The sequence below is a fragment of the Mus caroli genome, unplaced genomic scaffold, assembly GCF_978045245.1.
Source record: "Mus caroli unplaced genomic scaffold, Mus_caroli_1 scaffold_3, whole genome shotgun sequence".
In the NCBI taxonomy this organism is placed as follows: domain Eukaryota; kingdom Metazoa; phylum Chordata; class Mammalia; order Rodentia; family Muridae; genus Mus; species Mus caroli.
In genome coordinates, this window is record NW_028227258.1 from 121,843,937 (window position 1) to 121,856,358 (window position 12,422).

The 12,422-nt window shown below is 39.2% G+C and overlaps 1 long non-coding RNA gene across 2 annotated transcripts in view; it reads right to left on the minus strand.

Moving 5' to 3' along the window:
• The window catches only part of LOC110292003 (uncharacterized), a 96,374-nt gene that overhangs the window by 12,265 nt on the left and 71,687 nt on the right, over positions 1–12,422 (minus strand). The gene's annotated exons all lie outside the window — the stretch shown is intronic.

Consider the following 12,422-nt stretch of genomic DNA (forward strand, 5'->3'; position numbering starts at 1 on the left):
CTTCTTTTTACTTAATTCTTGTTTTTCCTCCATGCATTTACACATTCAGTATATTCAGATTAATTGTATAATTTTTCCATCAGTTGCTATCAGTTTCTTTCTGAGCTATGAAGTAAAATCATCCAAAGTGGTAGGCAAATGACAGTATTATCAGCTCCTCAGACCTTCCAGAAAGCTCAGAGAACTTTCTGACCCCACCTTCAACCCATTTCAACCTGTTGCTTCACCTGTCAACACATTGAATGCAACACCATACTTTATACCAGAAGAGAACATGCCAGTCCAACTTGCCCAAAATGGCTGCCTATGTAGGAAAAGCATGAAGTCTTCCCATGAGTCTAGAAAGTAGCTATCTTGAAAGTCCTTCCCTTTTCTCACTCCAGCAGAAGGTCTGAGAGGCATTAGAGTAGAGCTTCCTTTAGGGACTCAAAATGTATTTTCTCACCCTTCTTCCTATGGACTCTTTTCCCTTTCTGAAGGAAAAACTTTTCTTCTGTGGGATGATCCAGTTAAAATTTGTCCTAGAGTTTTGAACTCTGCACTTTCAGACACCCTCTGGGACAGGATGGATGGATCGTCTCACTGAGACTCTACAGTGGGATTTGAAGACTAAAGTGTCTCTTGTTAATAACAGTTCTTGAGACCTGGTAATCTTGGGTGAACCTGTCACTAAGAGGTAGCTGGTGAGGGCCAGATTTGGAGGATTCCATAAATCCTCGCCAAATACCACCACTTAATGTTGCCCATAGACCCATCTGATATTGTAGCAACCATGCACTTAAGTCCCTACATGACCTAGGCAAATCCATACTACCTCTTACAAATACAATACCAATCTTGTTGGCTATTATTATTTTCTCTTGCCCAATAATTTTGCCAAATATGGTTAGTTCCTTCGCTCGACTTGTAGTACTTCCATCTTCATGGCTCATGGGACTCATTACTTACATAAAGAACACTGTGTTCAGACACACAGAAATATAAAAGTGGCAGGGCAGATTTTTATGAAGATGGGAATGTCTGCAGTGTGCAGAAGCAGCAAGGTGCATAATGCCTTTGAGGAGCATTTGAAGCACCAACTAGCACGAGTTCTTAGAAAGAGGAGAGCCCAATTTTATGTGAAGAAACTGCAAAACTTTATTTTAGAATTTAATGTTTGCGACACTCCCAAGTTCAGTAGAACATAGAAGAAGAATAATTATACAAATGTAGGAAACATAATAGGTTTCAATGTCAAACAACATAAACACAAGGCAAAGGAAAACATCTTTAAACCACCAGAGATGCATTTCTTTATGGAGTACAAGTGGAAAGCTACAGTGGTTCTTCTGGATTGTAGTCCAGGCATGTATTGTAAACAGAGTAATCAGACCCATTCTTTGGTGTGCGGTTTAACTGTGGCTCACACTCTCGGTGTTCTCTGGAGTGTTGAGATGAATCTTACCTAGTATTCTTCTATCAGAAGGGGGGCTTCTCATCATTTTTGTAGAAAGTGGGTCTGAATTTGCTATGAATTCTGAAATTACAGTAGCACCATGTTACTTCTGCGAGGCTGGTGGTAGCATATCTATTTGTAAAGACCTCCAAGCTCAGATTCTCGGGAAGTAGAAAGTGAGAGATGACTGAGAAGTGAAGGGTGGAAAGAAGCAAAATGGCTGTCTTTAGTCAGCTTCTTCCTGTTGTTTCGATGTTTATACCATGGCATGTGTGACATATAATCAGATACTGGATGATGTGCTATTCCCTTATAGTCTGCAGGAGAAGACATAATTATGCCTTTTATGGCATACTTCTTTATTCCTTAGCAGTAAAATTAATGCCTTAAATGAAACTCAAGTAGAAATTTCTCATAGAAGGGAAGGGGAGGCCTGGCTCATTGTTTGTTTATGGGTAGGTAGAGGAGCAGGAGTGTGTCACTTGGGAAAGTCCTAAGAAGACATTTCCCAAACTCAGCTGGGAGAGTGCTTGTCTAGCATGCAGGAAGCCCCAGGCTCATCCTTAGCACCATTGAAACTGGAAGAATAATAGATACTTGGAATCCCAGCATCCAGAACAGATGTACAGGATACTCAGGAGTTCAAGGTTATCCCAGTTACATAAAGTTTGAGGCTAACCTGGAGCATGGGCAATCTTGTGCAAATTTTTTATATATTCAAATTTTAGATGACAATGGTGATAGCAACTTGGATTCAATTACATAACAAGGGGACACAATCTCAATTCTCTTAATAGTTCTTTTAGTTTGCTGTTGTTAGCACATATATTGCAGTTGGAAGAACCAAGGCTTGGAGGAATTCAGCACCTTGATCAGGGGCTTATGTTGAGGCTCATTAAGGAAAGCTAAAGAATGGAGTACAACTTTGGCCTTGCCTTGAGCTTAATATTCCAAGATGCTTCAAATATAAATTAATCCAGCTAAGGCTGCCAATCATCTGGTTGAGTTCACTCCCCAGGAAGGCTGATTTAATCCAAGCCAAAGAGATGGTAGGAATAATCATCCCTTTAATGAGATGATATCGTTTCCATCACAGAAACTCTACCTTTAATGAAGTCACTTAGGGATGGGTCTGCTCCCTAAGTGAGTAAAAAAAATTACTCAGGAAAAAATTGCCTCTCTCCATTTCCTTTTATCTCTTGTACTTTCTTTTGTCAAAGCCTGGGCACATTTCCTTGGGCTTTGAACTTTCTCTTTTCTATGAGATTATACCAACCTCTGCCCTTCTATCACATACTGCTTGCGAATGGCATGGCTTTCTTTCTTCTCTGACTTCCTCCTGCAGGAGACATAGAGTTCTAGAGAACATTATTTATCTTTTAAAAGTTATTAAAATTAGTAATTTTAATAAAGCTGCTCTCAAGCTCCATCCTGCATCTATTCTTAAATTCTTTTATTAATGTGACTAAGAAACTTGAGAGGAGACTTAAACTTTCCTAGTAACATTGTATACCAGACAAGTTTCCCCCTAATTCCATAGCACTATGTTAAAGCTCACACAACTAGGAAGTCAAGGAGTTAGATGTTTTCACCTTAGTAGTTTGATTCTAATTCTGAACTCTTAGACACCATGTCCCTTATATTAATAACAATCTGGACTTAAACTTCCAGAATGGAAGCTTCCAGGTGTGTTCTTTTTAGTCATGAACAATCCTATGTTGTTATTTTCATTGATAGGAAAACAAAATTAAATAATCTCCTTAACACTATAGATTAGGTAGTGGTAGAATTAATATATGAACTCAGAGAAAAATATATATGCATAAATACATTGTTTTCTTTGTGTGTGTGTGTGTCCCTGAGAAAAGACCATAGACTCAGTCCAATTATAATTAAAGTATTTATTGAACAGAAATTGTAATCTTGCTAGGAACTAATCAATAAATCTTTTAATTATAATTGGATTGAGTCTATTTTCCCCTAGGGGTCATAAACTCTATAACGTGTTTGATTTTTTAATAAGGGGATGGAGAGCACATGCCAAAACCCATGCGTAGAGATCAGAAGACAGTTTTATGGAATTAATTCTCTTCTTAAATCCTTTTGTGGGTTCTTGAGATCAAATTGAGATCTTCAGGCTTGTATAGCAAATACTACCACCTGTTTTGATCAGTTAATTTAACTGTTCATCAGATAAAATCTCAGATTGTTGGGGAAGAGAACCTCATTTGAGAAATTAATTTGCCTATAGGCATGTCTGTAGGGGATTGTCTTGATTGTTCATTGATGTGAAAGGGCCCAGCCCACTGTAGGATGTGCTATTCCCTAGGCAGGTGGTCCTGAGCTATATATGAAAGCTAATTTAGCATAAACCTGCCAGATAGTTAGCATATTCCTCCATGGTTTCTGCCACATATCTTTGGCTGTGACCTCAGTTTCTTGGTTGGAGGTAATATTAATTGCTAGTTTGTTTTTAAATTTTTATTATTATTTTAAAATTTTATTTAAAAAATTTTTAATTAATTTAAAATTTTTTTCTGGGTTTTTTGTTTGTTTGTTTTTGACTTTGTTTTTTTGTTGTTGTTGTTTTGTTTTTGCCTCATGTACATCTTTGAACCACATGCACGCAGTGTCCTTGGAGGCTAGAAGTGGGCATTAGATTCCCCTGTGACTGGTGCTATAGTTTGTTGTTAGCAATCATGTGGGGACTGGATCCTCTGCATGAGCAACAAGCTTTCTTTAGCCCTCAGCCAACTTTCCAGACACTCAGGTAAGGTTGTGTGGAATTGAAGTGTAGAATTCAAATTCCTGTCTTGAGTCCCTTTGTGATAGATTGTGGCCTGGATTTGTCAGCTTAATGAAATCTTTATCTCCTAAGCTGCTTTTGGTCAGGTTGTTTTATTACAGCAAGACATGAAGCTAAAATACTTGCTAAGCTATCTTGCAGGCCTTTAAGCCATTCTTTAATAAATAAGAATAGCTGTGTGCTTAGGAGGTTATGGAAGGAATAGTACATATCTATAATAGTACATACAAGCAACTATAAGAAATACAAGCTTAAAAGACCAAAGACTGGAATAAAGATCCAAAAGAATATACCAGGGGTGGTTAACCTCAACTGTATGCCACCATGGCTCCCTCTCTGAGTCTAACTGGACCCAAACGTTTTGGCCATGCTCTCTCACCAGTTCTGGATGTACTTGTGACCCTCTATCTAAAATACTGGCTAGCATTTAGCTCAGTTTCTTTGCTTTCCTGCTTGCCCTACATTTCCCTCTTTGCCAGGATTTGTGAGCATGTTATGTCAGCAACATAGATGAAGATATCTGTGTCTTTCCACAGAGTCAGAACTTACTGTGTAACAATAAATTCACAATCTGCACCAATTTCATTGACTTCAGTTTGCCAAGTATTCTTGATTTCCCTCATTGCTGGCTGCTGCCAGTCACAGTTCTTTTATTCCAAATTTAATAACTGATATTCACTCTCAGATCACATTTCATACTTCACATAATAATAAACAGACACACAGACTACTGGATGGCTAAGAAAGAGTTAAAGAGGCTGTAGGGTTCTTACAGGTTGTGCTAAAGTCAAAGACAGAGCTGATACAATGCAACGAAGGGTCTACAGGCCACCAAAGTTAAGTCTAATGAACCACAGGAATTCAGGCTCACAGATGGCAAATGTAGGTTCTGAGGCTAGACCTGGATACAGGCTAAGTGTCAGAGATAGGAGAAATGTGTTTGTGCTAGACTCCAGACACAGAAGCACAAGAGCATCCCTGTGACAATTATCTGGTTGAGGCTTGTGACAAATGGACAGGTGACTTAATAACCTTGTCTGTCACATTGCAGTCTTGATGTTCCCCATTTTGATAACATCAGGTGTGTGTGTGTGTGTGTGTGTGTGAGTGAGTGTGTTTCTATCCAGTGTGCTTGATAAGCTCATGTGTTTGGTGTTTCTGACATGATCTGGTCTGCTTTCAGGTATCATTTGTCCGTTTGTACCCTTTGGTGAGCTGGCAGATGCTAGATTTTACCAGTGTAAACAAGATGAAGAATCTTTCTTTCTTGGGCATGGCATTAGACAATGGAGTAATTGAGGTTAGGTGGCTGCTTTTTAAAATAGTGTCATTCAAAGCTTGGAACAGCTGAAAAGATGACATTCCACATGTAGAACATCCTGGAATGAGCCCAGCTTGTCCTTAACTCAGACCAGAAATACACTCATTCTCTCAATCTACCTCCTGTGTCTGCCATGTCTTTACTCCCAGGAACATTCTTTATAGCCAGTCCCTGTCACACCCTTCTTCTCCCTTATTTTTCTCTCAGGCTTAAGTAACAGAACTTTCAGAGTGGGCTCTTGATTCTGCAATGGGTTGGACCAGCAGTATGATTACCATGTGGGGGCTTGTAAAGAACGAGCGCTGTCTCCTTCTTCCCTCAGTCTACTGATAACACATCTTGATGAAATTCTGTGTCAGTAAGAAGCACTAGGATTCAAGTCCAGTAGGCAAGACTGGTGAAAGTATCACACTGAATTAGTGTTTTGATAATCCTGGAGAAACCAGAAAGGGCTGCCCCAAAAAAAAAGAAGGAATATATTCCATTTGGGAAACAACATACACAAGGCACATCTGGGGAATCTGTAGCTGTTTTTCTTGAGTGCAACATGAAAGAGAGGTGGATATGGTGGCTTTAAGATATGACGGCAAACTCCTTGGCATGTATTCCTTCCAAACTTTATCCCTTGAATGTGGTCGGGTTTTTGACTTTGTGAAGTCAAGAGTGGTGGATGGGCTGTTATATTACTTGCTAGGCTGGATTCTAAAAGGCATTTGGCTTTCAGTTATTTCTGGAACCTCAAGCTGCAATCTAAGATGTTTAAGTAATTTGAGGCTGTCACACTCACTGCATTAGGATTCACTGAAAGGTTCAGGAGAGGGAAATGTGCTGCTTGCAAGCCCATTGGCAGAGGAGCTTAGTTGAAAAGTGACTGCTGTATGTTAGAAGAAAGATGATAAGGCTTTGAACTAGGTAAGGAAATGCCAGTTAGAACAGAGAATAAATCTGAAAGCGATTTGAAAAGAAAAACTTTGAGGAGTTGATTTGTTGGATGTGAGGGTGAGGCAGATGTGGTGTCCCTTGGATGTGTGGACCTCTGGTATTTTCACTTACTGAAATAAGGGAAGTAGAAAGATAAGGAGAGGCTTTGAGGAAAAACTGGGAGTATGTGTCAGAATGTATGCTAGTGATGCATAAAGTTCATTGGAGGATAGAGAGAGACACATGAGTCACAACTTAATGTACCCTTCTACTCATGATCATACAAAACATAGTGGATTCAAGTTCACAAGGCAACAGTCATGAGGCTCTTACACTGAAAATAGTGTGTTGATTCCTCGAGTGATCCCTGGAGTCTGTACGCAAGGGTCAGAGGAGGATCTGAGGGTGTTCTTGCTTTGATAGGGAGAAGAAGTATCATCAGTGATTGATGTTGGGCTATGGAATATTTTCCTTCTTTGATATCAGTGGCCTGAAGTGTTGAGAAGCAGTGATAACTAAACAGAGGTGCCTTCATCTTTTCTGAAACCTTCCTCTACTTTTTTGCATGTCAAAAAGACTTCCAGAGTGTTTATCTAACCATCGTTTGTGGATGACACTTTGGGGACCAGCTCTCTACAGTCCTGGGTAACTTGAAGAGTGAATGATTACAGAGTAGCTTGGACTTCTGTGCAAACAAAAGCAATGAGGAGAGTTGGAGCTTGGTCAGTCAGGCCCCTCATTTTACTGTGTGCACTGAACCTTGGGATGTGCTTTGCTCAAGATATTTTAATTTTCTAAGCTTTGCAGTTTCTTGGAAATCTATAGAATCTATGTAATTTTTTACTTGCTAGGGCCACTGTTAGTAGATGTTGGCTAGACTGCACTGCTGTGATTTTTTTTTCCTTTTTTCTTTCTTTCTTTTTTTTTTTTTTTCTTTGCATGTCAAAAACCAATAGGGCGAGCCGGGTGTGGTGGCACATGCCTTTAATCCCAGCACTGGGGAGGCAGAGGCAAGCAGATTTCTGAGTTCGAGGCCAGCTTGGTCTACAGAGTGAGTTCCAGGACAGCCAAGGCTACACAGAGAAACCCTGTCTCGAAAAACCAAAAGAAAGCAACAACAACAACAAAAAAAACCAATAGGGTTTTATTAGGTTGTCATTTTATTTTATTTAGTTTTTGGCACTTTGCTATATTCTTTTTTTATTCTTTTTTATTATTATTTTCTTTATTTACATTTCAAATGCTATCCCCAAAGTTCCCTATACCGTCCCCCCGCCCTGCTCCCCTACCAACCCACTCCCACATTTTGACTTAGGATGAATTGATTGGCTGCACAGTCAATTGAAAGTGCTGTGTAGATGCAAAAGATGAAGCAAGACACACCCCCCCTTTCCAGCACAAGAAGGAAATCTGCTCCCACTTCACCTATCAGAGTATGGTCTACAGCTAACCATGGAACCTAGACCATGTCCTCGAGTTCTGCGGATAAGAGATGGCTGGGACAATTTCCAGAGTAGTGGTTTTTGAAACATCTGCAGCCTCAGAGCTTAGGAAGAGCAAGCACAAAATGTGTTTTTGCAAATGTTTTTCATAGATTTAAGACATAAGCTGTTTAGCAGATTGTCTTGCTTAAGAAATATTACTGGTTTTAGCTGACAAGTTGGATTTTATGAGCTGATTGATGCCAGCTGCCAATTGTCCAGAGAATGTTCCAGTTGGCCACCTCCCGAGACCCTGGGAAGGCTGGTGTCGTCGAGGGGTAGGTGAGATTTGGGTGGATAAAATCGAGTTTTCAAAAGCTAATATGATTTTTGAAAGTATTTGAAATATAAATATCTAGTAGTCCAAAGCACATTGTACCTTGTGGGCTATTCTACTGTCTTCAAAGGCTGTATACAGCCTCTTTATTTATTTCTTTGATTCTTATTAGATTTCCTAATAGAAGAAAACCTCTATTAATATATCTGCACATATGCAAGCAGGTCCATAATTGAATTAGGCACTTTTATTTTTAAAGTTTATTTTCATTTAGCATGTAAGAGGCCCAAAGAGAGCAGCAGCAGATTCCTTGGAGCTAGAGTTATATGCAGTTGTAATCCCCCTATTCACATGTGCACTAGAAACCCAATTGGTGTCCTCTGGAAGAGTGGCAAGCACTCTTAACCATGGAACCATTTCCCAGCCCAATTGTATACTCTTTTCAAGAGGAAATTTAGATCTTTTTTTTTTTAAATTAGTCCTTTTCTTTTAAATTTGTTTTTGTGTATTTTAGTTGAAATAGAGTCACATACCTCCTTACCCTTTCTTTATCTAGACCCTCCCATGCCTTGTGTGCTAAAATTAATAGCCCATTTTTCTTTGATTATTATTGTCTCTCACACACACATTTGTATACACAAACTATATGAACACATCCTACTGACTTTGCTCTTGCTGATTGTGTGTATATGTTTCTAGAGATGATTCCTTTCTACTGGACAATCAATTAGTGAACGCATACCCAGGGAGGCTAATTCTCCCTGACCCAGTAGTCATTAGTTGCCCATAGTAGGGGGAGGGCAGGGTAAACATTTCCCCTTTCTGGGTTAGCATGTCTATTGGTACTACCGTTGTTCCAGTTTCTAGGAGAGCTTGTTTCACTGCAGACTTCCTGGTTCTCACAAACTTTCTACCTCCTCTTCTACACTGTTTTCTGAACCTTGGATGCTTGGAGCTGTGATACAGATATATCAGTTGGGACTAGGCTCCCCACTATCTGTTGATATCTATCTTGTGTCCAGTTGTGGTTTTCTGTGATGGTTTCCATTTGCTGTAAAGAAAAGCGTCTTTGATGAGGGGAGGTAGCTATATTTATCTGTGGGTATAAGGATAAGATTTAAGATGTAGTAAGGAATTATGCTGGTCTAAGCAAAATGGTGATGCAAAATTCTCCTTTAAGATCTATGAGCTTAGTAGTCCTGGGAAACTGCCTAGAATTCTAGTAGGAGGCATAATTTCCCTCCTTTTGAGTGGGCCTAAAGTCCAATTAGACATCTATCAGTTACTATTAACATATGGAGGCCACTTATTGCACTTTTATGGATATTTTTCCTGTTGGTCATTGTCCTGGTTCCTCCGTGTTGCTGCTGGGTAGTACTATTAATTGTTAATTGCTTCCCTCTCCTGTCAGCTTGCATAGTATTTTCTGGTACCCATAAAATCTAGACTACAGGAAAGGGCTTTCAATTGGATACAGCTGGGATCCCTATGTCCTAAGCGAACAGTGTCTTAAGAAATAGGCAGCTACCTTCAACCTCTGAGATGCAACCAAAGATTATATCAATACTCTATACTCTCTGTAGAAACAATGGTCTGCTTTGGCCAACAATTCAAAAGGTTTGAGTGTGGTATAACTTTATGTTCTCTCTCTCTAGCAAACAATGTTGGTGTTAATTTGTTCCTCTTTCCCCATTCTTAAATTGTTATTTTAATTTAACCCCTTTTTCTTCATTAGATTCCTGAGGGAGAACATGAAGTAATTATTTGAAATCTGACTCTAAAATTTTATTGTGAGGTCTACATCCTATCCAAGTGTGCTGCTGGTGTTAAGAGTGCAAGCAAGGTTGTTGAAGTCATCACTCACTGGTACACAGCCCTGATGCCTTGTGGTTTATGTTGGATCTTTACTTTTGTTTCATGCTCTGGTAAACATAAAATGAGAAGAGCTCTTACTCTGTAGTTCATGCTTCGTAACTGAAGTTACAGTTACAGAGCACAGCAGTCCTGGACTGGTGTTATTAATATCAACGGTCAAGTACACACAAAGCCTCTGCAAATTGCTGAGAAATGATTATACTTTAGAAATCAGAATACCTAGTATGCTAACTCATGATTAGCAAAGATAATTTAGATGAGTTTAGTTGTAAGATAACATAACAAATAATTGTGCATGTGTGTGTGTGTGTGTAATAGTGTTTCTGATTGCAGTTCAAAGTGACTTTAGTTAGAGATTTCATCCAATCACTCTTTATGGAAATACTTCTCTGCTATGAGTAATAGCTTCCTAAATATCACTGAACACCCACTTATTTAAACTGGTGACATGTTCTTCCTCCTTGGTGTTGCTTAAGGTAAGGTGGCTACCTCTCCTTATTAAATCTACATGCCCTGTGTAGAAGAAAATTCAGTGCTTCTGACATTGAGTTGGTTAGACAGCAGAAGCATTGCCTGTGGTATTGGACTGAGTTCTAAAGGGAAAATACACAGTAGAAGCCAACCCTTTCATTTCTGTCATCATCTCCAAATAGGGATTTCTAGTAAAGGGAACATTTTTATCACGTCCACTGGACAATAAATATTCATAATACATTGATCCTACTTCTCAGAAGAGAGTGTCTTGTATCAAGATACAACATGGAGGGAGTCAAGTGATCCAAACAAATTACTACTAGATAGATAGCACCTAAATATTGTTTTCTGGAAAACAAGTAATGAATAGAAAGTATGGTGGAATTATAAAGAGCATCCTGAAGGTATTGGCTGAGTTCAGTATATTTTAGCTATTGATTAGACTTATGATCCTATGATTAAACTTTAGGAACCCTAACATCTAGAAGATAAGTACTTGGTAGTCAACACTGTATTGTTTGGAAATCAGCAGAGTAGTTACATACATTTCATCACTGGAACATCATGTCTGAGCTCAGGTTATATCTACTCTAGGAGAAAAACATAGTCTGTGGTGGCGACCAAGTTAATCCTTAGATCTAAACCATCCCATTATATTCCTCTTTCTCTCTCTCTTTTTCTCTGCCTATGTCTCTTTTTTCCTAGTATGTCTGGGATGTGTGTTTGGGACACATTGCCATGCAACCTGGAGTTAGTTGGACATTTAGATTAGTTAGTTGGACAGTTAGGTTCATGGAAGGTATTCTTTGAGGTGAGTGGCCTGAAATATTCCTTTAAACTCATTAAAATATTACTAATACATAAAACACAATGAACATTTTATATGCACAGATTGGCAAGGTTTGACATGTGTATATTACCATCAGAGCAGTAATTCCAATAAGACAATGCACAGGCCCATCTGTGCCAAGAATTTCTTGGATTCATGGTTCTTCATTCAACCTTTATATACTCCAACTTCTCTGTCCCCAGGAGTCCACTGATATTATTTGTGTCATTACACATTATGCATTTCTCTGTGTATGCATGTGCATGCACACAGATGTCTATGTGTGTATATAGGCCAGAAGATTGCTTGCCAACCAGACTAGGCTGACTGGCCAGTGAGCTGCAGAGATGCAGGGGTCTCTGCCTCACCAAGTCTTGATGTGAATGTGGTCACCATGCTCCACTGGGACTTGAACACAGGTCTTCATGTTTACACAGTGAGCATTTTGCCAAATAAGCCATGTCACCAGCTATTATTATTCATTTTCTGCATATTTTGCAATGTTAAGGAGAAAGGGGATTGAATCTAGGTACTCATGAATGCTAGGCCAAGTCTCTACCTGAATTATAGTACTAGTTTCCTCTAATTAATACTTTCCTGGATTTTTTTTTCTCTTGGGCTTATTCTTTGACTCATCTATGTTATAGATGCATGAATAGTTCATTCTTCATGTTGTTACATAGCACTCTATTGCATAGATTTCCTGCCATCTTTCCATTTCCGGACTGCCCCTAGTTCTTAGCTATTCCCAATAGTTTCTATGAATGTTCCTGTGTGAACCTTTGCATGAGCAAGCCTTTCACTTTTCCAAGGAAGAATTTAAAATGGAACCTGGAGCAAAGGTGGGAGAATATTTATGTTTTTCAGAAACTGCCAAAGTGACTTCCAAAGTGATGTCCAACTTTACTTTCCCACAGGCAGTGGGGATCCCATTCCTCTAGAATATTGTCATAGCCTGGCAGGAGAGGCAGAAGACACATGGAGAAGGGTTTTCAGCTGTAGT